At 33.9% G+C, this 26,163-nt stretch overlaps 1 protein-coding gene across 10 annotated transcripts in view; it reads left to right on the top strand.

Moving 5' to 3' along the window:
* Positions 1–281: 281 nt before the first annotated feature.
* LOC126701530 (disease resistance protein RPS2-like) overlaps positions 282–26,163 on the top strand; it is a 34,733-nt gene continuing 8,851 nt past the window's right edge. For 4 of the 10 annotated variants that reach the window (XM_050399688.1, XM_050399686.1, XM_050399682.1 and 1 more), the window contains exons 1-4: positions 282–390; positions 666–864; positions 5,224–5,390; positions 8,221–8,388. The gene's annotated coding sequence lies outside the window, so the exon portion shown is untranslated. The other 6 variants (XR_007647389.1, XR_007647391.1, XR_007647390.1 and 3 more) reach the window with 6 other exon arrangements.

The raw sequence follows: 26,163 nt of genomic DNA, 5'->3' as shown, positions 1-26,163 counted from the left end.
GTCATCTTCCCTTGAAAACCAAAGTCTCACTTCAGGTGGTGTGTTAAAAGGATTTGAGACTTGCATAAACCGAACTGGCCAAAAAAAAGTGAAATCTGTTTTAAATTTTTCTCTGCCCTACGTGTCTTCCTCCCATTGTTAGAAAATCTATCACCCTATCTTCAATTTTTTTTTTTTTAGGCTCTCGTCACCTGTTAGGCAAAATGATAAGGTTAGGATCATTTCCCCACTTGTCTTCCTCTCATTGGTAGAAAATCTACCACCTATCTTTAATTTTTTTTTTCCACCTCTCGTTAGTTTGTAGGAAGTTGTATAAAGTTGTCTTGTCTTGTACTCTTACTGAGACTAGTCTGAAAACATATCTTGTCTTGCACTATTATCTTGTCCTAAGTATATTTTCTTCCTTTATTATCTTTCTTTTTTTCTATTTTGAGATACAAGTTTATCATTTGATCAAATCACTTAAAACTCAAACATCTATAGTTATTGATTTGATTTGTTTGGTCATAAATTTTAGTTTTCACTTATCAAACTCGAAACATTAACTTAAAAAATTGAAACCCAAACTTTAAAAAATAAAAACCCTAACACTTTTTTTTATTTTGTTTATCTGATTTGTATTTTATTGATCATTTGTTTGATTCATTTTTTTGTCTAATATGTAGCCAAGACCCGTTAAACCAACGATTTCAACCCTTCAACCGACAACTCGAAACCCCGGGTCCGACCTGTTTGTCAGTCGAGTACGGGTCCAATTCTCAATCACCAAACTCAAACGGATCGAGTACAAATCAACTCTAATCCCGATCCGACTCAACCCATGGACAGCCCTATGTACTAGAAACTTTTCTGTCCTTTTCTATGGTAATGCTTCATTGATTTACCAGATTGTTTCAAATTTCTCTTACTTCTCTATTCATTTAATATTTGTTACTCCTATTTTGTTGTTTAGTTATTGGTTGTGGGCATGTAGTTCTACATCTCATGCGGAGTCAGGAATTTGATTTTGGGGTGCTGAACAAAAAAAAATATGATGATTATATTTTTCTCTATTTATACAATAGTTAAAATAATAATGTTACAATATTTCTTTATCATTAAGAATGAATCAATAAATTTTAACTTTCCTATAAACCTAGATTTTTAAATTAAATTATAACTCATTAAGCATAATGACTAAACTATAACAAAATTACTAGTCTATTAAAGATTGCTAAAAAAGAGTAGACAAATAAACACTTAATGCATGCATAAATATAATCAAATATGAAATAACAAATTACACGTTATATTATACATCTATTTTGTGGGTAATTATAGGTTTATTTTGTACTATCAATATAAATATTATGTCGTAGACTAAATTAATTTATACAATTTGTACACATTTACTTATTGTGAATTTGAGACTAGCTTATAAATTAACTTTTTACTTTTTAATTTTCATGTACTCTTTAAAAAAAAATTCTTAATCTTTCTCACCTAGTACATTTTTAGCAAAAAACTAAATAAAACTTCACTTTTTTTTTTTTTTTTTTAAAGTACAAGTATACTTTAATACATTTTTAGCAAAAAAAACTAAATAATATGTTTCACATTATAATATAAACTAAAAAAATTCCTTATTTGATGGCTATTACATATATATTATCAGTTTCAATAATCATATACGTGTACTTAGTAAGTACACGTATAATATTCGTAAGATCTGCATACATACATATTATTTAGAAAACTTCTGTCTTCCATTTGGCTCCCAATAATACGTCAATATACGCGAACCTTTGGAACTAAAGTACAGTACGCGTTGTTTAGGCTGCGTTTGAATTGGGTGAAAACCAATTTCAGAAATCAATTTCCGGAAAATCCATGTGTTTGGCTGTCACGGAAAACATTATTTTTCGGAAAATGATTTCCGGTTGACCACTAATTTCACCTTTGACCCGGAAATGAATTTCTCCCCTCATTTTCACTTCAAAGGATTTCCGGAAAAAGAGAGAGAGAGAGAGAGAGAGCGCGCGCGCGCGAGGGGAGAAGACCAGTCCGACGACCGCGATCGACGCTTCGCGAGATCGCGCCGTCGAATGCGATCTCGCTTTCGCGAGATCGCGCCGGATCGAGATCGCGATCGACGGCGCGATCTCATGAAGCGTTTCGCGAGATCGCGCCGTCGCGAGATCGCGACGTTGATCGCGATCTCGCCTTCGCGAGATCGCGATCTCGGATCACGATCGTGTTTTCTGGATTTGTGTTTTCTAGATTCGTGTTTTCTGGGTTGTGGCTTGTGTTTTTCTGGATTTGTGTTTTCCTTCTTCTTTTCCAAACACCAGAAAATATTTTCCGGAAAATTTTTTGAAATGCAACCAAACACACAGAAATATTTTCCTTTTCCGGAAATTAGCATTTCCGGAAAATATGTATTTTCCGGAAAACGTTTTACAGCAACCAAACACAGCCTTAATTAAAACGTTAGATTTGACCATAGAAAGACGGAGCCACCAAATCAAACATAACATGGCCATAAATGTAAAACTCTTAACAGTTTAAATATCGAGAAAAATATTATTTTGGTCTTGATACTTTATTGAATATCTATTTTTCTTTTCAAAACTTTAAAAGTTTGTTTTTGTTTTTAAACTATTGAAAATTTATTCTTTCATCTCTAAATTGTTAAAAATATTTTACTTTAGAACATTCATAGTAGATATATTAAATGTCAAATATTTGGCACATTTGGTACACTAAATACAAAAAATCCTTTTATGAGTGGTTTCAAATCTCATAATTTTTGTCATATGTGAATAGTACTATTATATTTTGGAACGGTATGGACAAAAATGTTAAAAATAAAAAGTTTTTTATTCATTTCTTTTTCTCACTCTTTTTTACTCTCTCTCTCTCTCTCTCTCTCTCTCTCTCTCTCATTTTTGGTGTTTGGTGAGAAGAGTTAATATATTATTTTAATATGTAGTAAATATTATTTTAATGTATAGAATTGAATGATAAAATATTTGATAAATGAGATGTTGTAAAATGATGTTGTAAAATAATAAAGTAAGTTTTTGATGAGTCAAAATGACATTTTTTATTGAATATTTGCTGTGGATGCTCTTATATTCTTACACTTAAAAAAAAAAGATCTATTTTCATCCATATTTTGTCTCTAAACTATTAATTAAAAAAAAAAAACTTAAGGATAAAAAAATAATTTTTTAAAAATTTAAGAATGAAATACTAATTTATGATAAAGTTTTTGGACCGAAATAGTATTTTACCCTTAAATATTCAATCATCTCTAAGTAGGGATGGCGAGGGATATCTTGACCCATATATGCATCACAGTACGCGTTATTTAATTAAATCGTTAGATTTGGCCATAGAAAGACGGAGCCATCAAATCAAACAGAACATGGCCATAAATGCAAAACTCAACAATTTAAATAACGAGAAAAATATTATTTTGGCCTTGAAACTTTATTAAATATTTATTTTTCATTCCAAAACTTTAAAAGTTTGTTTTTGTTTCTAAATTATTGAAATTTTTTTCTTTCTTTTCTAAATTGTTGAAAATATTTTACTTTAAAGCATCCACAGTAAAAAATATATCAAATGTGTCAAATGTCAAATATTTGGCATATTTGGTACATTAAACACAAAAAATCTCTTTTATGAGAGGTTTCAAATCTCATAATTTTTGCCATATGTGAACAATACTGTTCCATTTTGAAACGGTACAGACAAAAATGCTAAAAAAAATAGTTTTTTATTCATTTCTCTCTCGCTCTTTTTGACTTTCTCTCTCTCTCTTTCTTGGTGTTTGGTGTGAGGAGTTAATGGGTCCGTTTGGATTGAGCTTATTGTTACTGAAACTGAAAACTGAAAACACTGTAGCAAAATAATTTTAATTTTTAAATGTATGAAAAGTACCGTGGGACCTATTTTTAATATTTTTTAATGTGTGAACAGTGTTGCTACAGTACATAAACAGTACTGCTACAGTGCAAAACAGTAATTTTTGTGCACCAAAGTCAACATATGCGGGCAAAAAAAAAAAAAAAAAAAAAAACAAACAAAGAAAACGCAGAACGGAAACGTAGACGCAGGAAAACACAGTAGCCAAACGCCCTCAATATATTATTTTAATGTGTAGTAAATATTATTTTAATGTATACAATTAAATGATAAAACATCTGATAAATGTGATGTGGTAAAATAATAAAGTAGGCTTTTAATGTGGTAAAATAATAAAGTAGGCTTTTGATGTGACAAAATGACATTTTTTTATAGAACATCTGTTGTGGATGCTCTTATATTCTTACACTTTAAAAAAAAAAGATCTATTTTCATCCATATTTTGTCTCTAAACTATTAATTAAAAAAAAAAAAAGCTTAAGGATAAAAAAATGATTTTTTTTTTTTTTTTTAAATTTAAGGATGAAATACTAACTTTTGGTAAAGTTTAAGGTAGTATTTTACCCTTAAATATTCAATCATCTCTAAGTAAGGATGGTGACGGATATCTTGACCCATATATGCATCACAATTTTTTACAGATTAATGTTTAATATAAAAGAGCATGTATTAAAATTATCTGGTTCATTATTTGAGTCAAGATGAGTTGACCCATTTTGACACAAATCAATTTAGCCCATATAAATACATGTCATTGTTGTCCAAAATAAGTTTGAACTTTTAGTGTTTATATTTTGTTGATCCTTAATTGAAACCCTTGAGTTCCTAACCTTTATTTTAATCCAAATTAAAGAAAAAACTATCATATCATTTTTTATTCATAGATTTTTTTTTTCCTTTCTAAATCTTGATTGAGATTTGTTTTGATTGAAATCAAACTTTTAGATTGTATATTTCTTTGTACTCTAATTGATGTTATTATGGAATAAAAATTTTGGGAATTTATTTCTTTATAATTGTTAAATTCTGGGACGGATTTGACTCAACTCATAACCTATGGCAGATGGATCATCCACATGGTTATCTATCCATGGGTTATCTAATAAGTGGATTTAAATTTGAATTTAAACTGATCTAAATATAAGTTGTCAAAATCAATTGTAGAGTAATATACAATGAGTGGGTTTATCCTATTTGTATTTAAAACCTCCTACAATAGTTAGAAAAAAAGAAGAGCAAGAGAGAAATTGCGAGAACAAAATCGTATATACAATTCCTAAGTGCTCTCTTAAGCTAATCATCTCTTTCTAGGGGCACCATCCACAATACCGTGGAATTTAGAGTGTGGAATCTTGAATTAGACTTTGGTAGCCTCTCCAGTGTCGCAAAGGTGCTTTAAGAATTGTAGAGGTCATGTGGAGGAGTTTGTAAAGCAACCAAAAGAAAGATCTTGGAAGTGGGTAATCGATTGTATAAAGGTATGTGAATATATGGTCCATCTAACAAATTCAACATTGGTATGAGAGCTATATATGTTTGTTTTCACTCTTTTATTAATGATAGCATGGTCTCTATTACTTAAAAAATAAAACTTATATGCTTGAATTTTCAAATATTTATTTATAGTGGCATGTTATGAGTTATGACATGAATTGAATGATTTAATCGTGATCGTATGAATATGTTTCTACTGAAATAATAGCTTGCTTTTAAAATTTTGTAGAGATTTACGTCATGTAGAGAGAGAAATCCAAAACCTAGTTTGGAAAGTTGGTGAAAATAATAATGTTACCATATTTCTTTCTCATTAAGAATGAATCAATAAATTTTAACTTTCCTATAAACCTAGATTTTTAAATTAAATTATAACTCATTAAGCATAATGACTAAGCTATAACAAAATTACTAGTCTGATAAAGATTGCTAAAAAAGAGTAGACGAATAAACACTTAATGCGTACGAAAATATAATCAAATATGAAATAACAAATTACACGTTATATTGTTATACTTTTATTTTGTAGGTAATTATAGGTTTATTTTTTACTATCAATATTGTAAGGACACAATTAGTAACGACCCACAAAATAATGTTGGGTTCGCACGTTAGGGCCCAAACAATATAATTTATAGAGCGTGGGCTTGAAAGGCTAGGCCTTGGTCACCGGACAGCGGTCTAGTTATGGTTTTTATAGAAATTTATATGAGGTTGAACCTGGCGTGTCTAGCAAAACCTTCCTCCGGTGCGGCCTGTGGGGTTTCGGTCCTCAGACCCCGTCTGAGGAGCTTAGTGTTCTTCTCGTTCTTCCTTTTGTAGGACTTCTTTTCTTTTTGGGGATCCCCCTCCCCCTTGGTTCTTCTTCCCTTTTATACTAGTATTTACTTTCCTTCCAATGTCCACGTGTAAGTTTCATTTTCTGGGGTGGGGACTTGTCCTATCAGCCCATACCTAGAGTGGTTGGGAGTGGTTGTAAAAGTTGAATAGCATGGTGAAGAGCATGGGCCTGTCAGACGCAGAGTTCTTTATTACAGTATTGGCAGCTTTTTCACTTGTCCTGCTCCTGCATTGAGCTCGTCCTTTCCTTTAGGCGTTCTGTGGGGTGCCGAGCATGAGATCGTCCTCGACCAGATTCTTAGGCCCTTTTTTGGACTTTCATTATGCGTCATCGGCAATTATTCTCCTCGGCTTAAGCTTTGAGCCCTAATGTAAAGTGGGCTAGAGTAGCAGATTTTCTGGCCCCACAAATATAAATATTATATCGTAGACTAAATTAATTTATACAATATTGTACACATTTACTTAGTGTGTATTTGAGACTAACTTATAAATTAACTTTTTGCTTTTTAATTTTCATGTATTGTTTTTTTGTTTAAAAAAAAATCTTACTCTTTCTCACCTAGTACATTTTTAGCAAAAAGCTAAATAAAACTTCACTTTTTCTTAATTTTTTTTCAATTTTTTTTAAATACAAATATACTTTAACACATATTTAGTAAAAAAATAAACAAGTTGTTTCAAAATGGATACATTATAATATAAACTAAAAAAATTCCTTATTTTATGTCTATTATATATATTATCAGTTTCAATAATCGTATACATAGTAAGTACAAGTATAATCTTCGTAAAATATGCGTACATATGTATTATTTAAAAAACTTCGTCTTCCATTTAGCTTCCAATTATACGATTAGCGCGAACCTTTGGAACAAAAGTACAGTACACGTTATTTAATTAAAACGTTCGATTAGGCCATAGATAGACGGAGCCATCAAATCAAACAGAACATGGCCATAATTGCAAAGCTTAACAATTTAAATACGGGTAAAATATTGTTTTGGCCTAGAAACTTTATCAAATATTTCCTCTTTCATCTCTAAATTATCGAAAATATTTTACTTTATATTCTTACAATTTAAAAAAGATCTATTTTCATCCATATTTTCTCTCTAAACTATTAATTTTTTAAAAAAACGCTTAAGGATGGAAAAAAAGAATTTTTTTAAATTGAAGGATGAAAAACTAACTTTTGATAAAGTCTGAGGACCTAAATAGTATTTTACCCTTAAATATTGAATCATCTCTAAGTAAGGATGACGACGGATATCTAGACCCATATATGCATCACAATTTTTTACAGATTAATGTTTAATATAAAAGAGTCTATGTTAAAATTATCTGGTTCATTATTTGAGTCAAGATGAGTTGACCCATTTTGATACAAATTAATTTAGCCCATATAAGTACATGTCATTTTTGTCCAAAATAAGTTTGAACTTTTAATGTTTATATATTGTTGATCCTTAATTGAAACCCTTGAGTTGCTAACCTTTATTTTAATCCAAACTTAAAGAAAAAACTGTCATATCATTTTTTATTCATAGATTTTTTTTTCCCCTAAATCTTGATTGAGATTCATTTTGATTGAGATCAAACTTTTAGATTGTATATTTCTTTGTACTTTAATTGATGTTATTATGGAATAAAAAATTTGGGAATTTATTTCTTTATAATTGTTAAATTCTGGGACGGATTTGACTTGACTCATAACCAATGGCCGATGTATCATCTACATGGTTATCTATCCGTGGGTTATCTAATAAGTGGATTTAAATTTGAATTTAAACTGATCTAAATATAAGTTGTCAAAATCAATTGTAGAGTAATATACAATGAGTGGGTTTATCCTATTTGTATTTAGAACCTCCTACAATAGTTAGAAAAAAAGAAGAGCAAGAGAGAAATTGCGAGAACAAAATCGTATATACAATTCCTAAGTGCTCTCTCATGCTAATCATCTCTTTCTAGGGGCACCATCAAGAGTACCATGGAATTTAGAGCGATGGAATCTTGAATTAGACTTTGGTAGCATCTCCAGTGTTGCAAAGGTGCTTTAAGAACTGTAGAGGTCATGTGGAGGAGTTTGTAAAGCAACCAAGAGAAAGATATGGGAAGTGGGTAATCAATTCTACAAAGGTATGTGAATATATGGTTCATCTAACAAATTCAACATTGGTATGAGAGCTATATATGTTTGTTTTCACTCTTGTATTAATGATAGCATGGTCTCTATCACTTGTAAAAAAAAACTTATATGCTTGAATTTTCAAATATTTATTTATAGAGGCATGTTATTTTATGACATGAATTGAATGATTTAATCGTGATCATATGAATATGTTTCTACTGAAATAATAGCTTGCTTTTAAAATTTTGTAGAGATGTACGTTATGTAGAGAGAAAAATCCAAAACCTAGTTTGGAAAGTTGGTGAAAAACCCAAAAATTGTAGGCCGATTTTGACTCACTAAAACTCTTTTTTGTCAATATTCTTTTACATGGATTGATAGTACATTCCATAAGATAAAACACGATAGTTTATGGGTTTAGTTTGGACTTAAAATAAGTAAATTATGGTGTTTTAAATATTAGGGTCAAATTAAAAGAATTCAGGAAAATTAGGGCTGAAGGATGAAGATGATGAAAAGTGTTCATCAAATCCCATTCTCAAGGGTGGAGTGTGGGATCCACTCTAGTGGCTTGTTCCAAGGGTACATGGATTGAACCGCAATGAAGAGAAGACCACTTTTGTGATGGTCTAACGAGTACGAATTGCTTATAAGGGTGTTTTTGTACACATTCACATACCAATACGACAAACACTAGTCGTATCAGTTAGTATGGTATGATATTAACTCTCTTTAGTTAGGTTCATATTTTTATGTAATTGGAATATCTTATGACAAAACACACTTTACTTTTATTTTGGTAAATCTAAGTAGGTTCAAGATGATTATTACAAGTGGTTACGTTAAAGACATGAAGATTACTCAAGAACTGCTTAAGCAAAGCTGAATCTGCAGGTCCCAATACTTCCTCGATACCTATTGATCTATCGAGATTTATTAAAGCTCGAAACCTGTCTTGATATCTCTCAATCTATCGAGCTTACAGGATTTCTGATATAGTCTACAACATTTTGATTCCTAAAGGCTATTTGTTTATGGGTTTGCATAATTCTTATAGGATTAGGAAAGCCCAAGGTTTGTGTAAACCTAATTGGAATAGGAAAGCCAATTTAAAAGGCCTATTAAGCTCCTAATTAAATAAGGAGGTGGAGAAAGAAAACTCTAACCCTAGAAAACTTCATAAGGTTTTATTATTGAAACTCTAGTCTCCTCCTACAGAATAAAGAGTTCTTGTTGCATTTTTTGTACGCCTTTGGGTTTTGTAACAAAGTAAATTATCAAGCACTAACATTGAAGATTTTATTGGTGTTTCTATGTGAAGTTGTTGCGAATCAACTACAACAATCAAAGGTTTGTTGTGGAGTTAGTCATGTGCTGGGATATGTGCAAAGGAATTAGTCACAGATTGGAGATTTGTGCAATAAAGGAAAGAAGGTTACTACAAGATCAAGTCTAATTGGGCATTGGAGCGAAAGTTCAACTGTTGGTTAGTATTTTGGGATAGGCTAGGGTAGTGGTAAGATTCCTTATATTTGTAACCGCTTGATTATTGATTAGTGTATCCTTGGGAGTGGTGACCTTAAATTTACCTGGTGGAGTTTTTGCCTTGCGAAAGGTTTTTCCCATTTATTAACAAATCAACGTATCAATTTAATTTCCATTGCATTTAGTTTATTTGGTGATTTGTTGTTGCCTCCATGATTTGCATGTAATTTGACCTAATTAATCAACTTAGATAATTAAATTAATTAACCGTGGTCAAGTTATCTTAACCCAACATCTTGAACCTAGACACCCAGTCTATTAATAAATGGGACAATCGATTATGTCTATCCTAATCCAAGACAACATGTTTTTTAAGCATGTTATGTAGGTTGGGTCATTTTGTGTCGTGTCAACTAGATTATTAGAGGAGTCATGTTTGTGTTGAGTGGTTTTGACACATGATTATTACATAAGTCATGTTTGGGTTGATCCATGTAATTGAATACCTCTCAGTGTTCTCACTCAAGACAACAACATGAACACAACCCATTAGCATAAATTGCCATAAAAATTACACATAATTTTCTATAAAGGCTTTAGTGTTACACCCAATATTCCTATTCACATATTCATAGGAATTGTAAATGTACTGCTATTTGGATGATAGTCATCAACACCTAACTGTTTAAAACTTGTCACAAGTTCTGTAGAGTTAAAATGTAAGAAAAATCAAGTATAATATATGCATTGGCCTCCAACCAAGGTTGTTAAAGCGTTTTGGAGAGGAAATAGCAGCTTACTGAAAATATTTTATTGATGTTTCTTTTAGCCAATAACATTGCTTGATGTGTTAGAGATACTATGCCCAAGCCCATTGTAGGTTGTCCAATTTTATTATACTAGAACTACTATTCTACTTATACACTAAATCCTAAGTCTACTACATCTTTTTTTTTTTTTTTAACTAAACATCCTAAGTCTACTACATGCTTGAGGTTATTCCATTGCTAGTATAGCCATAGGGTTATTCTATTATTGTAATATAAAAATTCTAAAAGATAAAACAGTAACCATGGAGGATTTTTACTATGAATATAGACCTTCAAACAAGGGCAGTGCAGAGACTTAAAGTTAGGGGGACGGTCTTTGCTTAGCTACTGAGAGATTTTTATTTTTATTTTATTTTATATATATATATATATATATATATTTGTTGTCTTTTATGCGTGCATCTACTACTAGATAAGGACAAAGTTATTTTGTTTAAAATTTTTTAAATTGCCGGATTGTTTATTTTGGGTAAAAATTGTTTAAATTGCCGGATTGTTATTGGTAATTTTTGTTGGGTTTGTATATTTTGTTTTATATTTTAGATCTATAAATTTTTTTATGGTTTTTAAAAGAAGAAAAATACTAGAATTGCAAATATTTTTACAAATTGTTGATGTGGTGATTAGTTATTCATAAGTTAAAAAAAAAAAAAAAAAAAAAAAGTGATGGAAGTGGTGGGTCCAAATAAAATCCAATAAGAATTTGTTATCTTAACATTTTGTAAAAATATTGTAGAAAATTTTGTGGCTATAGTATTATTCAATGGAGGTAAAGTGTAATTTTATAGAATAAAATTGTTAAAATTAGTAATTGTTGGGTTATAGATTGACCTCAGATAATTAATTCAATTATCCAAGTTAATTAATTAGGTCAAATTACATGCAAATAGTGGAGGTACCAACAAATCACCAAATAAACTAAGTGCTGTGGAAAGTAAATGAACACAATGATTTGTTGACGAATAAAGAAAACCTCTTGCAAGGCAAAAATCCCCCACCGGGTGAATTTTAGGTCACTATTCCCAATAATCCCCTAATCAAGAACAAGTGGTTATAAGTATAAGGAATCTTGCCACTATCCTAGACTATCACACAATACCAATCTATTGCTGAACCTTTGCTCCAATCCCAAATTGGACTTAATCTTGTAGAAGGCTTCTTCCTTTGCATGGATCCCAATATGTGATTAACTCCAAGCAACTGAATGATTGTTGTTGGCTACAAAGTTCTTCACTTCAAAGCATGTTGAACATCAAGAAGCACTTGATTACAAGACCTTAAGACGCATTACACAATACACTAGCCAAGGCAAACAAGAGTGCTAACTTGGCTGAATTTGGACCCTACATGTGGACAAGCTGTGAGGAGAGGAAAGGGGATGTTGGCAAAGGGAAGAGTGTCCCTGACTTGTGCCAACAGAATGATCACCCTTGTGGGGAGAGAATTGCGTGCCCTGGCATAGAACCCAGCACCAGCGTAAAAGGGAGATAGCGACCCCTTGTGGTTAGAGTTGTAGAACACCTCTTATTGGCTGAAGCTAATTTGGACCACTGCTGAAAACACATGTATCGCTCCTACCCCCTTGGCGTCCCATTCCTTGTCTAATACTTGTCCCTTAAGGTGTAGCAGAGCCACCTTTCATCTTACCATCCTGATATTGACGAATTATCTCACTCCTCCAACCATGGCATAGTACAATAGCTGTATTAGGGTTTAAATGGGGAAATAGGGGCTTGACACCTGTTTTTGTGTACCTAACAACATTCCTCGTACTAGAGAAGGAACATGTTGCTGAGCAATTAGGGTAAGAGACAAAATAGATAGAAAGAGAGGCAGAAATCTAGGCAAGAATGTGAGGAAAATGGAGGCTTTTGGGGAAGAATATCACCATCTGTAATACCTTAAATTTTCACATAATAAAGAGCTTTAAGGAGTTAAGGATATTCTGCCCTTCACTTGCTGTGGTTTTTCACCCCTTCCTAAGGGTTTTCCATGTATGTTGCATGCCTTCTTTACTTTCCTTTCTTTGCCTTTTACTTTCTTTAGATGTTAAAGTGTTAAAGTTCTCATTTTTATTGTTCATGAGCATTTTACACTTAAATTTACTGTTAGATATGTAGTTCACTTTCTTTGCACATTTGAGAATCTAACTTGCATGTACACGCACGAAACACAATAGATTCTCACAAAGTGTATGAGTTCTCTAATTGAGTCTCTATGTGTTTGATGACTCTAAAATAAAGCTTTTATATAATCTAGAGATTTAGTGAAAGAAACCCTAACAATCCATGTCATCATGGGCCGAAATTCAGAATTGAAAATTTTGAAATCATAGTTCTCGATAGATCAAGCTAGTGTCGAGTTTGTGTCTAGAATCCTTCATTAAATCTCGATAGATGATAGTGTTGAGCTTATGTTGAGACTAGTGTCGAGATTCACTGTTCCAACTTTTTTTTCACTTGTTTCTTGGTTTAATCTTCATGTCTTTAATGATACCACTTGTAAAGTAGAATTCACATACTTGATACATTAAACCCAATTTAGATCTATTCAATTACAAGTGAAATGCGTTTTTTAAGGATAAGCCAATACATTGAAAATATAACCCTAACAATTTCCCTTTTTAGCAATCCCTTGACAAAACCACAAACTTAATTATGAGAGAAGTATAAGATAACAATCTCCTCAATTAAATACACTGAAAGTACAAAAGTCTAACTAATAATATGAGCTCTTGGAAAACTTTGCAAGAAGAGAGATCACGATATGAAAGACTTGCAACCTGTCTTAATTGAAATACTAAACAAGATCCATCAAGGCATCAAGTGTGAAAAACAGACAAGTTATATAAACGAAGAAACATGTGTATAAAGAAAGAAAATAACCAACACATGTGAGATAAAGAGTGAAAAACATACATCATCACCATATATATCAAATAAAGCACAATGTATGTAAAATGGTTACAAAACCAAGTGTACATGTAGTGAGAAAACTATACAACAAAAATCTCACTGCATCTATCAAACTCTCCCCCTATCACTAGTCTAGCTCTCCCCCTAACAACAAGACTACTCTCTCATAACCAACACTACTTTGCCTTTTTGTCACGGGTGACAAAAGGTGAATCATTGAGAGGTCGTCATCTCATCATCAAAGTTTGAGCCAGAAGCATCATCACCATCACCATCATCATCTCCACTATTAGAAGAGTCCATAGAAGGCTTATGCTTGGGAGAAGGAATGAAGCCACCAAGGCGAGACTGACGCCAAGCAATCCAGCCAATCCCTAGTGTTCATCTGACACATTTCATTAGAAAGATAGCAAAGACAAGCACCAAAGTCATCTTGGTGGAGCAGATGAGGAGGAAGGTCAAGAGGCATAGGTAGTATCCTTTGCAGCGTGAAACTCAGCCTCTTCCCGGTGAGGGAGAGTAGACTCATAACGAGGCCGCTTGGCCTTGGCCAACAGCTGAGCAGAGCTCCTAACCAAAGATTCCTTACTAATAGCACCCATCATAGGAAAATGAGTAGAAGAAGGAAAAGGAACATGTGCATGTGTGAGAGTGCATGTGATAGCTGAAGGAAAATTAGCTTATCACGTGTAGCAGTGTCTTGATAGATATCCAATATGGATACTATCATATGTAAGGGAAAGTATATAGAAAGACCTTCCAAAAGAGAGAAGAAAACGAGCACGAGGCTCAGTGATAAAGTTATAGTGAGACTGTGGTGTGAGAATAAAGGTCATCACCATATTAAGAATCCGTGGACTCTCTGCAAAATCATGGGTAATGAAGTTCCGAGTATTACCCCATGTCATGGTACGCTAATAGAAGCATGTGGCAGGCTTATCTTGAGACAGATCTTGGAGATAAGGACAACCAGGATAGTCATGATGAGCTACCCTAAGGACATGTAGTACTTTGGAAATGAGTTCCGGGGTAACTACGATACATGTTTCTCAAAATACAGTCAGAAACTGGGGGACAGAGGTATCTATAGTGTGTATGTTGGAACTCCTATATAAACATGCTAGGACTTTGGAAGGGTTTCTTGCAGAGAAAATCCCAACCCCACTAAACGCATTGGTAGTAATGTGTCTGCAAAATCAAACAAAATAAGATGGTGTTTCGAATGAATTGACCTATTACAAAAGTTCTCAAAATCCTGTTGGGACTTTGGATCATGGAACCGTTCGAGAGACGGGATTTTTGGAGGGGGCAGATTTCTTGGGTTCCATGGTTAAGAAACTAAGGAAATAGAAAGGGAACACCAAGACACATACTCAAAAAAGAGAGAGAGAAAATAATGATGCATGGGAATGCATGAGCATGTGATAGACAAAAATAAGAACATTATGGGCAAAAACCCAATCCAAACTACAACAGTCACAAAAATAATCAAGCACACAAACTAGAAATGCATGAAAACTCAATTAAAAAGCTTAAGAATGCAATGAATGAGCATGTGATAGCAAAACAACAAGACCTAAATCCACAAAATCATCACAATATCAAAAATCTCAAAATTCCCAAAAAATTCAAAAACCTAGGTCTAAATGCATGAAATGAATGAGAAATGAGGGAAAGAAGAGATTAGGACCACTTACCAATGAATTGAAGCTTGGAAAAGGCCGAAAAAGTGGGTGGAAGAGGGCTTTGGTGAAAAAAATGAGGTTTGATTAAGAGAGATGAGACAAATATCGAGATCTTTGAGTGAAAATGAAACCGGGTTGACCCTTGAGTATATATAGAACCCAGCATCTCGACAGATCAAGCAGGTATCGAGAATTAATACTTGATGTATTGACAAGTGTTGACGGCCAAAATTTTTGATGGATCAAGGTTGGTGTTGGGGAGGTATCAAGCAAACAGATGGTTAGGAAATTTGGCTCGATGTATTGGGCTAGTATCGAGAGGTATTGATAAAAACCGAGAAAAAGTTCCATAGAAGTGACAAGTGTTGAGGAGTATCGAGAGGTGTCGAGACTGCTATCGAGTTGGTATTAAAAAGCATAGAAACATAAATTTTCAAGAGAGAAAAAACATGATATGAATACAAACAAGATAAACATCACACCAAAAAACATCATAGCATGTTGAGCACTCAATAAAACAATCTCTAGATACAAAGCATTTGAAGATCCAAAACACTAAACATGTCTAATCAATTTTATTTTCAAAAACAATTTAAGATAGTTTAGATAGCTTCTACTAACACATGTATTCCTTGTGATGGGGATCGATAGTTTAGATAGCTTCTACTAACAATTTAAGATAGTAGCAAAGAGTTGCATGTTGTGTGTGAAACTATTGCAAGAAAGCATAAGTGTCTCATCATGCAAAACTCATGAATCAAGAACACTCACACACAATCATAACTATTTGATGGGGATCATCACCTTTGAGGTATATCATATTACTTTCATATTTCCTAAAAACATGCTTGCAACTGTATTTAAAAGCATTTTAATTCTTTTTGCTTTATCTTTTTCTTTGAATTTTTTTCTTTTAAGCACAATGGAGCATATCATGCATGGGTATATAAGAGAGAAAAGAAATACCCTTTGAATTTCTATCCAAACATCTTTTTCTTGATGTGCAAGTGCTACACCTTACCGAGCACGACTTTTATGAATTACACATAGATGTTTTATGATTAATGAGTTTTAGTGGTGAGATAGTTATTTTTGCCTTTCTCTTAAGATTTTTTAGTCATTTCCATCAAAAAGAGTGATAGATATGAATGATAAAAGATTAATCAAATCATAAAAATTACACAACGAGCCTCAAAGCTCACATTGCTTAGTTGTGCATGAAGATGCTCATCCAAGTTACAAGAGATACAAAGTTAGAAAACCTTGTTTCATTGGCCATTCAAGGTACATAGTACCAATATACACAAATACACTGTTTTTGTATTTTTCAAAAATTTCCTTTTTATTTTTATTATTATTATTTTTTTTTACTGAAAGCAATAAACAACAAAAGACAAACAATCATACTAAAATGCAACTAAAAAACTAGACTGGCCCAAAAACAAAAACTACATAAGCAGTGCTGGAAAAGTGACTAAATCACTTAGAGGATTCTTTTTCCTTTCACACATGAGATTTGGAAGGAGGAGGAGTTTTACTTCTTTGGAGGTCCCCGTTTAGGTGAGTGAGAAGGAGGATCGAATCTTGTGAAATTTGTCAGAAGAAGTATAACTTTCAGAAGTTCTCCAACACACTATTACTTTGTTGACTGGCAAGCCACTTATAGCAATTAGGACAAGTGTGTCTAGATGCTCCACAATGATGACAAAAGTGAGTTTTCTTTGGAAGAGTCTTCATACTAGTGGAGTAATGAGCATTCTGCTCTCTTTCTTATTTATTTTAGGGGATGCTCCTAAAATGGACTTTCCTTTGTTATTTTTAACCCCACTTTTTATCTCCATTTTAGAATCATTTATGTCTAAAATAGCATTTATAGTAGGAGGAACAAAGATAACACTATGTGAAGCATTAGAGGAAGTACTGCTGGAAGAGAAAGAAGGATCATACCCAAGACCAGTTTTGTCAGATGCAACTTTTTGAAGGTTTAGCATTTCATCCAATTTGGCACTTGAGGTTCTTTCCAATTTTGCTCTTACTTGAAATAGTTCAGCATCCAACTTCTTAGTCTTTTCAACTAGAAAGTTGTTTTCAAACCTTAGTGCTCCAATGGTTTGATTAGCTTCATCAACTTTGGTGGAGAGTTATTCTCTTTCCAACTCCACTTCACTTAGCTTATTTGTAGCCAGCCTATAAAGCTTTTCACGTTTCTCGTAATTCTTGTAAAGCTTAGAGTAGGATGTTTAGATGTCATCATTCTCATCCAACTTTTCAAACTTAGACTCCATCAGTTCCTCATCCTCACTAACCGGTTCTTTAGATTCCTTGGGAAGTTCAATGGCTGCAGTGAAAGCCATGAATTTTTCTTCTTGATCATTGTCTTCTAAATCTGTTTCCGGTTCAGTATCACTCAAGGTAGCTGCTAGAGCTTTGCTTTTGCCAATTGACTTAAGATAGGTTGGACATTCTTGTTTCATGTGTCCATATCCTTGACAACCAAACCACTTTGGATCGGATGGTGTGTTGATTTGTCCACCGTCCTTGTTTTCTCTTTTAAACCTGTCTTGAGATTTAATTGGAGGGAATCTAGACTTCTTGCGATCCTTGTCATTAATCTTGACATTCGCATTCTTGATGAATTTCTTGAACTTTCTTGTGATGTAAGCTTTGAACTTTGAATTTTCATCTTCATATGACCCTTCCTATTCATCATTCTTAGCCTTAAAAGCCTTTTTTCTTTTTTTTTCTTTTTTTTTGCTTTTACTCCCTTTGCCAATACTCACTAGACCTAATTCATAGGTCTACAGATTTCTAATCAGCTCTATCAAAGGAATTCTTTCGATGTCCTTTGCTTCTTCAATGACGGTAATTTTTGCATGAAACCACTTAGGAAGAAATCTAAGTATTTTCCTAACAATCTTATCTTCAGTAATACTTTCACCTAAGTTAAAAGCTGAATTTACTATGACTTTGAATTTGGCATAGAATTCATCAAAAGTCTCATCATCGTCCATCTTGATCTCTTCAAAACTAGTAGTAAGTCTTTGAAGTTTAGAATTTTTGACAACTTTGGTACCTTCATAAGTATTTTGAAGAATGTTCCAAGCTTCGTTAGCACTCTTAATAAGCGAGATCTTCTTAAATTCCTTGTTAGTTACAGCATTAAACAAGGCATTCAATGCTCTACTATTGAACTTTGCTGCTTTGATCTTATTGTCATCCCATGAAGTAGGGGGCTTAGCAAGTTTAGTCCATCCAACTTCCATAGCCAGCCTGACTTTTTCATCAAGGGACTGCTAAAAAACTCTCATGCAGAGATTCCAATATACATACTTAGTACCATCAAAAATAGGAGGAATGATCAATGATTGTCCACAATCCATAACAGCAGGGGCTTATGAATCACATAGTAAAGAGTAAAACCTAATCAGAGTGTGCCCGTTCTGATACCACTTGTTGGGTTATTGACTCCGGTTAATTAATTCAATTACCCAATTTGATTAATTAGATCAAATTACATGCAAATCATGAAGGCCTCAACAAATCACCAAATAAACTAAGTGCAGCAAAAATTAAATGAACACTGTGATTTGTTGACGAATGGGGAAAACCTCTAGCAAGGCAAAAATCCCACCGGATGAATTTCTGGTCACCACTCTCAAGAATCCACTAATCAAGAACAAGCAGTTATAAGTATAAGGAATCTTATCACTACCCTAGACTATCCCAAAATACCAACTTATATTTGAACCTTTGCTCCAATCTCTAATTGGACTTGATCTTGTAGAAGACTTCTTCGTTTGCATGGATCTCAGTACGTGACTAACTCCAAGCAACTGAATGATTATTGTTGACTAGAAAGTTTTTCATTTCCAAGCACGTTGAACATCTGGAAGTACTTGGTTACAAAACCCTAAGGTGCACAAAACAGAGTAGCTTCTCACAAAGTGTATGAGTTCTCCAATTGATTCTTTGTGTGTTTGATGACTCTAAAATAAAGTTTTTATATGGTCTAGAGGTTTAGTGAAAGAAACCCTAGTAATCCAAGTTATTATGAGCCGAAATTCAAATTTGAAAATTCTGAAATTGTAGTTCTCGATAGATTGAGCTAGTGTCGAGAATCGTTCATTAAATCTAGATAGATGTTAGTGTCGAGCTTGTGTCGAGATTCATTGTTCTAGGTTTTCTTCACTTGTTTCTTGGTTCAATCTTCATGTCTTTAATGATACCACTTGTAAAGTAAACTTCAAATACTTAATAATACAATAAACCCAACTTAGATCTATCCAATTATAAGTAAAGTACATTTTGTCAAAGGATAAGCCAATACAAAGAAAATATGACCCTAACAGTATTTTTATATATACTATTTATTTATTTATTTTTCGTAATTTTGTGGTTGGTGGGGGCACCGGCCCAAAGTCCAAGAGTGCCTCCATCCTAGCCTTCAAAGTCGAACCATGTTAATTTCTTTACGTTCCTTCTCTTTCTACTTTCGTTATTTTTTTCCATATGTTCTGAATCTTCTGATTAGGGATGGCAATTTTTGCCCGATCCGCGGGTACCCGGTCCGGCCCGATCCTAATGGGCCGGATTTTACCCGGTCCGATTAGAAATAGGGTCGGGTATGGGTTTTCAAAAAAAAATCCGAAGCGGGTCCGGGTCGGGTCCGGGTTTTAATTAAAAAACCCGAGACCCGGCCCGAAACCCGACCCGTGTAAAAACCCGGAACCTAAAATTACAAAACTACCCCCCATATATATATGTATACACCTTAATCTAACCCTAACTTTCTTCACTCTTTCACTCAGCAGCCTCCCTCCCTACTCAGTCCGACAGTCCATCACCCTCACTCCCACACTCACGCCGCCGTCCCTCAGTCCGACCCTCACAAGCCTCCGTCCCTCAGTCCGACCCTCACAACCCTCACTCCCACACTCCGTCCCTCAGCGTCTCTGGTACAGTCCGTCCCTCAGTACCTCAGTCCCTCAGTCCGACCCTCACAAGCCTCTGTCTCCGGCTACCGTTCGCGTCTCTGGAACCGATCCGAACGTCGTCGCCTGCTTCAAGATCGCCGATCAGGACTTTCGGTCACCATTGCTCTCTGGTTTGGAGAGATTTGGTCACTGATCGTCGACTGAGGGTTTCGTAAATGGGTTCCCACTGAAACTCCTTCTGATGGTTTCTGAGTTTCTTGCACTTGAGTTTGGTCTGCCAGACATTATCGTTGAGGCAGAAGCTTTGTTTGAAGGCAAAGCCATGGATTTCGATTTCTCAGAGAGTTTGAATGATGGGTTTGGAAGTGAATCTGCTGATTGATTTGTTCAGAAAAAGAAAGAGAAAGAGAGAGAAAATATGGAGTAAGAAAATGGCAAGGTTCTTGAAGATCTTGGAGGATTTGATTTTAGAGAGAGAGAAATGGGGGATAGAGGATTTGATAGTAAATGGCAAGGTTTTTTTTTTTGATTGGGCCACGAATTGGGCCCAATTCCTAAACGGGGCCCGCGGGACCCGCGGGGCCCGGCTGGGGCGGGTCTGGGCTCCGGAAAAAAACCCGGTACCCTAAACGGACCGGGTCCGGGTTACGGGCCTTGCCCCGCGGGTCGGGTCCGGATATGAAAAAACCCGGCCCGAACCCGACCCGTTGCCATTCCTACTTCTGATACACTATAATACGTTATGGGCGCTCCTCTCTTCATTCTTGACACCCTTATCAGAAGTGTTATTCTCCACTAGCACATTTAGCGCTGTACAAGACTGCCTTCATCAAATCCAAGCCTTGCAATTATTAGGCCATTAATCAAACAAGTCAAGAGATCAGAAGCTGATGTACATGAGGCCACAAAAATCACTACCAAAAAAGAGATCATGAGTCATGGACCTTATTCATGTTCCACCAAAAGGTCCTACTACCCACATGCATATCCAAGCTTCCATGTGCCGGCCACACACTTGCACCCACCTTGTGCACTAGCTAGGGCTATAAACGGGCTGATCTTTGACGAATAGAATATGTTCGAGCTTGACTCATTAGTAAAAGTCAAAAGCTCAAACTTGGCTCAAGCTCGAGACAAGCCTAAAATAATATTTTGTGCATGAGCTCGAGTTCAAGACAAACTTTTGAGCTTGTGATCCAAAAAAATTATATTATCAAATTCTTAAATCTTCAAAAATTAAGTAAACAAAAATAAGAAAATAGCATAGCATACTCATTTTCTCATGCTTCTAGTCCTACCTATGATTAACCATCGTTCAAATTACAACTTTACATAATTGAATCCATCTATTCATCCTTTCTTGTCTATAACTTAAGCAATTGTTTAAAATTTAATTTTTACATCCACTTTAGATGGTAAAGAACTAGAAAGAGATTTGAGTGTAACTATTGTGAATGAGAAATGACTAACATGTTTCGTAACTTTACAATAGATGGTGAATGGGGAAGGGACATACGTGGCCTACTTAAATTTTTTTTTTTTTTTTTTTTTTTTTTTTAAATGTAACTAAAGTATAAAGTGGTACTTGGTCAGTTTTTAGGGAAAAGATAAAAATTAAGGTAATGGGAAGTAGTCCCATGTGGGTCATGTTATTATTAAGATATGTGTAGTGAGTTAATATAGAAAACAAATATCAAGCCTATAAATGAGTCTATAATTGACTTATTTGGTATCAAGCCATATAGCTTATGAGCTTGTTCATGAACAAATGTTTTTTGCTTAGGCTTGGCTTGTTTTTTAAACAAGCCTAAAACTAAGGCTCAAAATTGGCTTATTTATAAACAAACAAATATAAATAAGCTTTTATTGAGTTAGACCTGAGATGTTTATGAATAGCTTGGTTCATTTATAGCCCTAGCACCAGCACCTTCTGGGCACGCATCTTGCTCTCTAATAGACACACGTCAAGGAATTCCTATTGTCATGCAATGGTGGAATCAAGATTTAATTTCAAGGCATTGTTTATTTCATACATTGTGTTATTACACCCACACTGTGTATTCTTATAAACTAAAAACATGATTCTAAGTCACATTTTCAATTTTAAAAACATGTGTATGTGTAACACACTATGCACAAGAGTTTTACCCTTACTTTAAGGGGAACAAAATTCCCGTAAGCAATACAAAGTACAAGCATGCACACACGTGCACACGACTAGGGACCAATGTGAATAATAGAAAACCATCTGGGTGAATAGTTAACAATATTTAATGCAAGACATTTCATTAAAAAATAGCATTTTTTTACAATTCAAATAAAAGGACTTATATGTTAAGGGGTTTTGTTTACACCCAAATAAGCTATTTTGTGGTCCCCAATTGTGTAAATATTGTTCGCTTTAGGACCCAAACTACTCTCAATTTTTTTCTCCCCCAAAACACATAACAGTGAGGGAAAAGTTCCCTACACATTGAATGGAGATCTCTCCCTATAAGCACATCCTCATGTGCCTTTCTAGGCGATGTGGGACTCCAAGATTGCCTCTCTCACTGGTCCTTTACAATCCACCCCCTTACAGGTACATGCATCCTTGCATGTGGGGCTCATACTTCCAGTTGGAGCATGACTCTAATATTATCTGTAATGAACTCTTCCCAATTATGTAAATATTTTTTGCTTTGGGGTCCATACTATTCGTGGTTTAGTTCTCCCCCAAAACACATAGTAGTAGGGGGAAAATGACTTTACACATTGAAGGGAGATCACTCTTTAAGTACAACTTGTGTGAATTATGATATATTAGTTAATACTCTTAAAATGATCAAATTGTAACATTTCGAAAACGAATTGATTTGAACTTAAATGGTAACATCAAAAGTCAAATTAATCATGCCTTAAATCAAATGTTATCAAGCCTTAAAGATGCAAGGTGGTTAATGTTGAATCAAAACAAGCTAAGTCTAATAAAGGGAAGACACACATCAATTAATGAAGATTCCACTTCAATTAATAATCCCTTCTCATAAGACTTAAACATTCATTGGAGTAAGACTCACAACTCTTTTTGTTATCCACATGCATGTGCCTATGCTCATGGATAATTGGGTATACACTTGCACACACTTGAGTTGTTCTTACCATGCTTTTATCATGTTGTCTTCCACGTCTATACCTTGATTCTTTGAGTTCAATGCTATGAATTAAATGTTTTCCCCCTAACTCCTTGTATGTGCATCCACATGTTTATATGTTTGTGCTTGCATGTCTTTGATTCTGATATCACTTGTCTATTTCACTTTCCATATTTGTCTCACATGATTAGTAGGCTACACCTAGGTCAAGATACAAATGCACACTTTTTGAGTTTTTTGGATAAACGTATATTTTGTCCAAATTAAGCAATGATATATGAAGGCTAGCTATGGCTGGGGCTTGAGGTGCATAACCTCTTCCCATCTTGTACCCCAACTCCAAACCTTGTTTGGTAAGAAGACCTTCATAGAGTCGTGTTTTGGTTCATGGACCTATAACAGGTTGCAACTCCATTTTCCTCTTTTTAAGAGACACCACGTACTCTTAGGCTCGCATCGGCTTTGAGTCTAAAATCACTTTCAAAGAGATTAAGTACAACGCATCCCGCCTTTATGAGAAGGAACTGACATGCTAATATATCATTTAAAGGGGTACGAATCATGGAACTTACATAAGACATCCGATATGGGTACACGCGTCCTTGCGTGTGGAGCCCACACTTCTGGCTGGAGCATGATTCTGATACAATCTGTAATAACTCCATCCTAACTATGTAAATATTTTTTGCTTTGGGGCCCATACTTTTCATATTTTTATTCTCTCCTAAAGCATACAGTTAGGGGTGGCAATTCGTGTTCATGGGTCGGGTTTGTGTCGTGTCAATCCATGTGTATTCAGCTATATGGGTTGACTCGAACCCAATTTGTTTAGTAAACGTGTCAGAAATAAACAGGTCGACCCAACTCAACATGTTTAACTTGTTTGATTAACAAGTCACATAAAGGTCAATACAAATGACCCATTTAATAATCTATTTCATTAATATCATACCAAATCTATATAATTTTTATCAATTCCCATATATCTAAAATTAAAATACAATTATAACCATAAATATAGTAATAAACATATAGAAACAACCATTAATTAAGCAATAATATCAAAATATCTAATAATTTTATCAGCTAAACGGGTCAAATGGGTCAGACGGGTTCGCATGTTGAACACGAACACGACTGGTTTATTAAAAGGGTTAGTCGTGTCAACCTGAATATGATCCAAAACCATTTAGCCTCAACCCATGACCTATTTATAAACGGGTTAATCGTGTCTGGTTTGCGGGTCGTGTCAGATTTTGCCAACCCTACACAGTGGGGGAAAATGTTTAGATACATTGAAGGGAGATCACTTTTTAAGTACAAGTACAATTTGTGTGAATTATGATATTTTAGTTAATACTCTAAAATGATCAAACTGTAATATTTCAAAAACTAAGCTATAACATGTATGTAGCTAAAACTATAAAGTTTTATGTAAAATAAAATTTTGTTTTGTGCATTTAGGTTTTGAAGCTTTAATAGACATTGACAAAATAGGAAATATTTTATTTTTCTTATTTAAATGAGGTTTTACATAAAATATTTATATATTAGTGTGATATATATATCAACAAAAAAATAAAGAAAATTGTAATATTAACCCCCAAAAAAAAAAAAAAAATCCGCATTCCTTTCATGTATCCAATGTAGCAATCTTTCAATAATAATAAATATGCTAAAATTCAAATTACACGGCATATGTTTAGGTTAATTTTCGTTTTTCAACATTTATTTATTTATTCTGTCTGAAAAAATTTATTTATTTATTGTTAATTTTCCTTAAAGTTTACATTCATTGTAATTTAGTCCTTCCGTTTAAAATCCAATATTTAATCACTAAAATAATTTTTTTTAAAAAATATAAATAACTGCCAAAATTTATATTAAGGGAAAAAAAAAAATTCTGAAGATCACTGTGAACCACCACGCCCAATTCTACATCCAGCCCCTCAAAATTAACTACCTAACTCCTATTCAACCATTAATTAAAATTACCATTGTTTTGGACACTTAAGACCGTTTAGTAATGTTATTATAGTAATATTGTTTATATTTTTTTGAAAATAAGTGGAAGTGGAAAAATGTGAAAACGTACTATTAATATTATTTAAACAGTAAAAACTGTTTAACAACAGTAACAAACCAGCCTTAAAGTTAATAGACATATTGTTGTGGGATCCTAACTAAAAGTTCACGTTGACAACAGTCCGTAAGTTTAAGGTTTAAATGGTAAGCTTTGAGTAATAACATCAAAATTTTTTCAGCCATTTTTAGTATAAAGTACTTACTTTTTTATTTATTTTATACTAATACTTCTCCAAAACACACGGGTCAATTTATCTATTTTATTATCTATTCTATTTAAATAATAATATTTATTTAATTTGTTATTATTATTTTATCTTTGTCTATTGCCCTTTATCTCTCTGTCTTTTTCTTTTGTACTTGTCTCAGTCTCAGCTCTCCACTCTCTTCAAAAGTTTCCACCCACTTTCAGATTACCTTTCCACCACAACCATCTTCTTCTTCTTTCTCTCACGGTCAGATCACCTCCCCACCCCAAGCACCACAAGCATCAAAACCGCAAGCACCGATCTACACCGCCAGCACCGATCTGTATGTTTCGGTGAATCATGTTCACAACAATGCTCTCTCTCTCTCTCTCTCTCTCTTTCTCTGTTGGTTTGTCCGCGTGGGTGTGTTTGTGTATGTCTCTGTTGATTTGTCTGTGTGGGTGTTTTTGTGTTTGTGTTTGTGGGTATCTTGTTCTATTATACAATGTCTGGTGTGGATGCAAGCT

This window comes from Quercus robur, chromosome 10 (genome assembly GCF_932294415.1).
Source record: "Quercus robur chromosome 10, dhQueRobu3.1, whole genome shotgun sequence".
Classification (NCBI taxonomy): domain Eukaryota; kingdom Viridiplantae; phylum Streptophyta; class Magnoliopsida; order Fagales; family Fagaceae; genus Quercus; species Quercus robur.
Note: the sequence above shows the minus strand (reverse complement) of the source record. Positions and strands in the feature narration are given on the sequence as shown.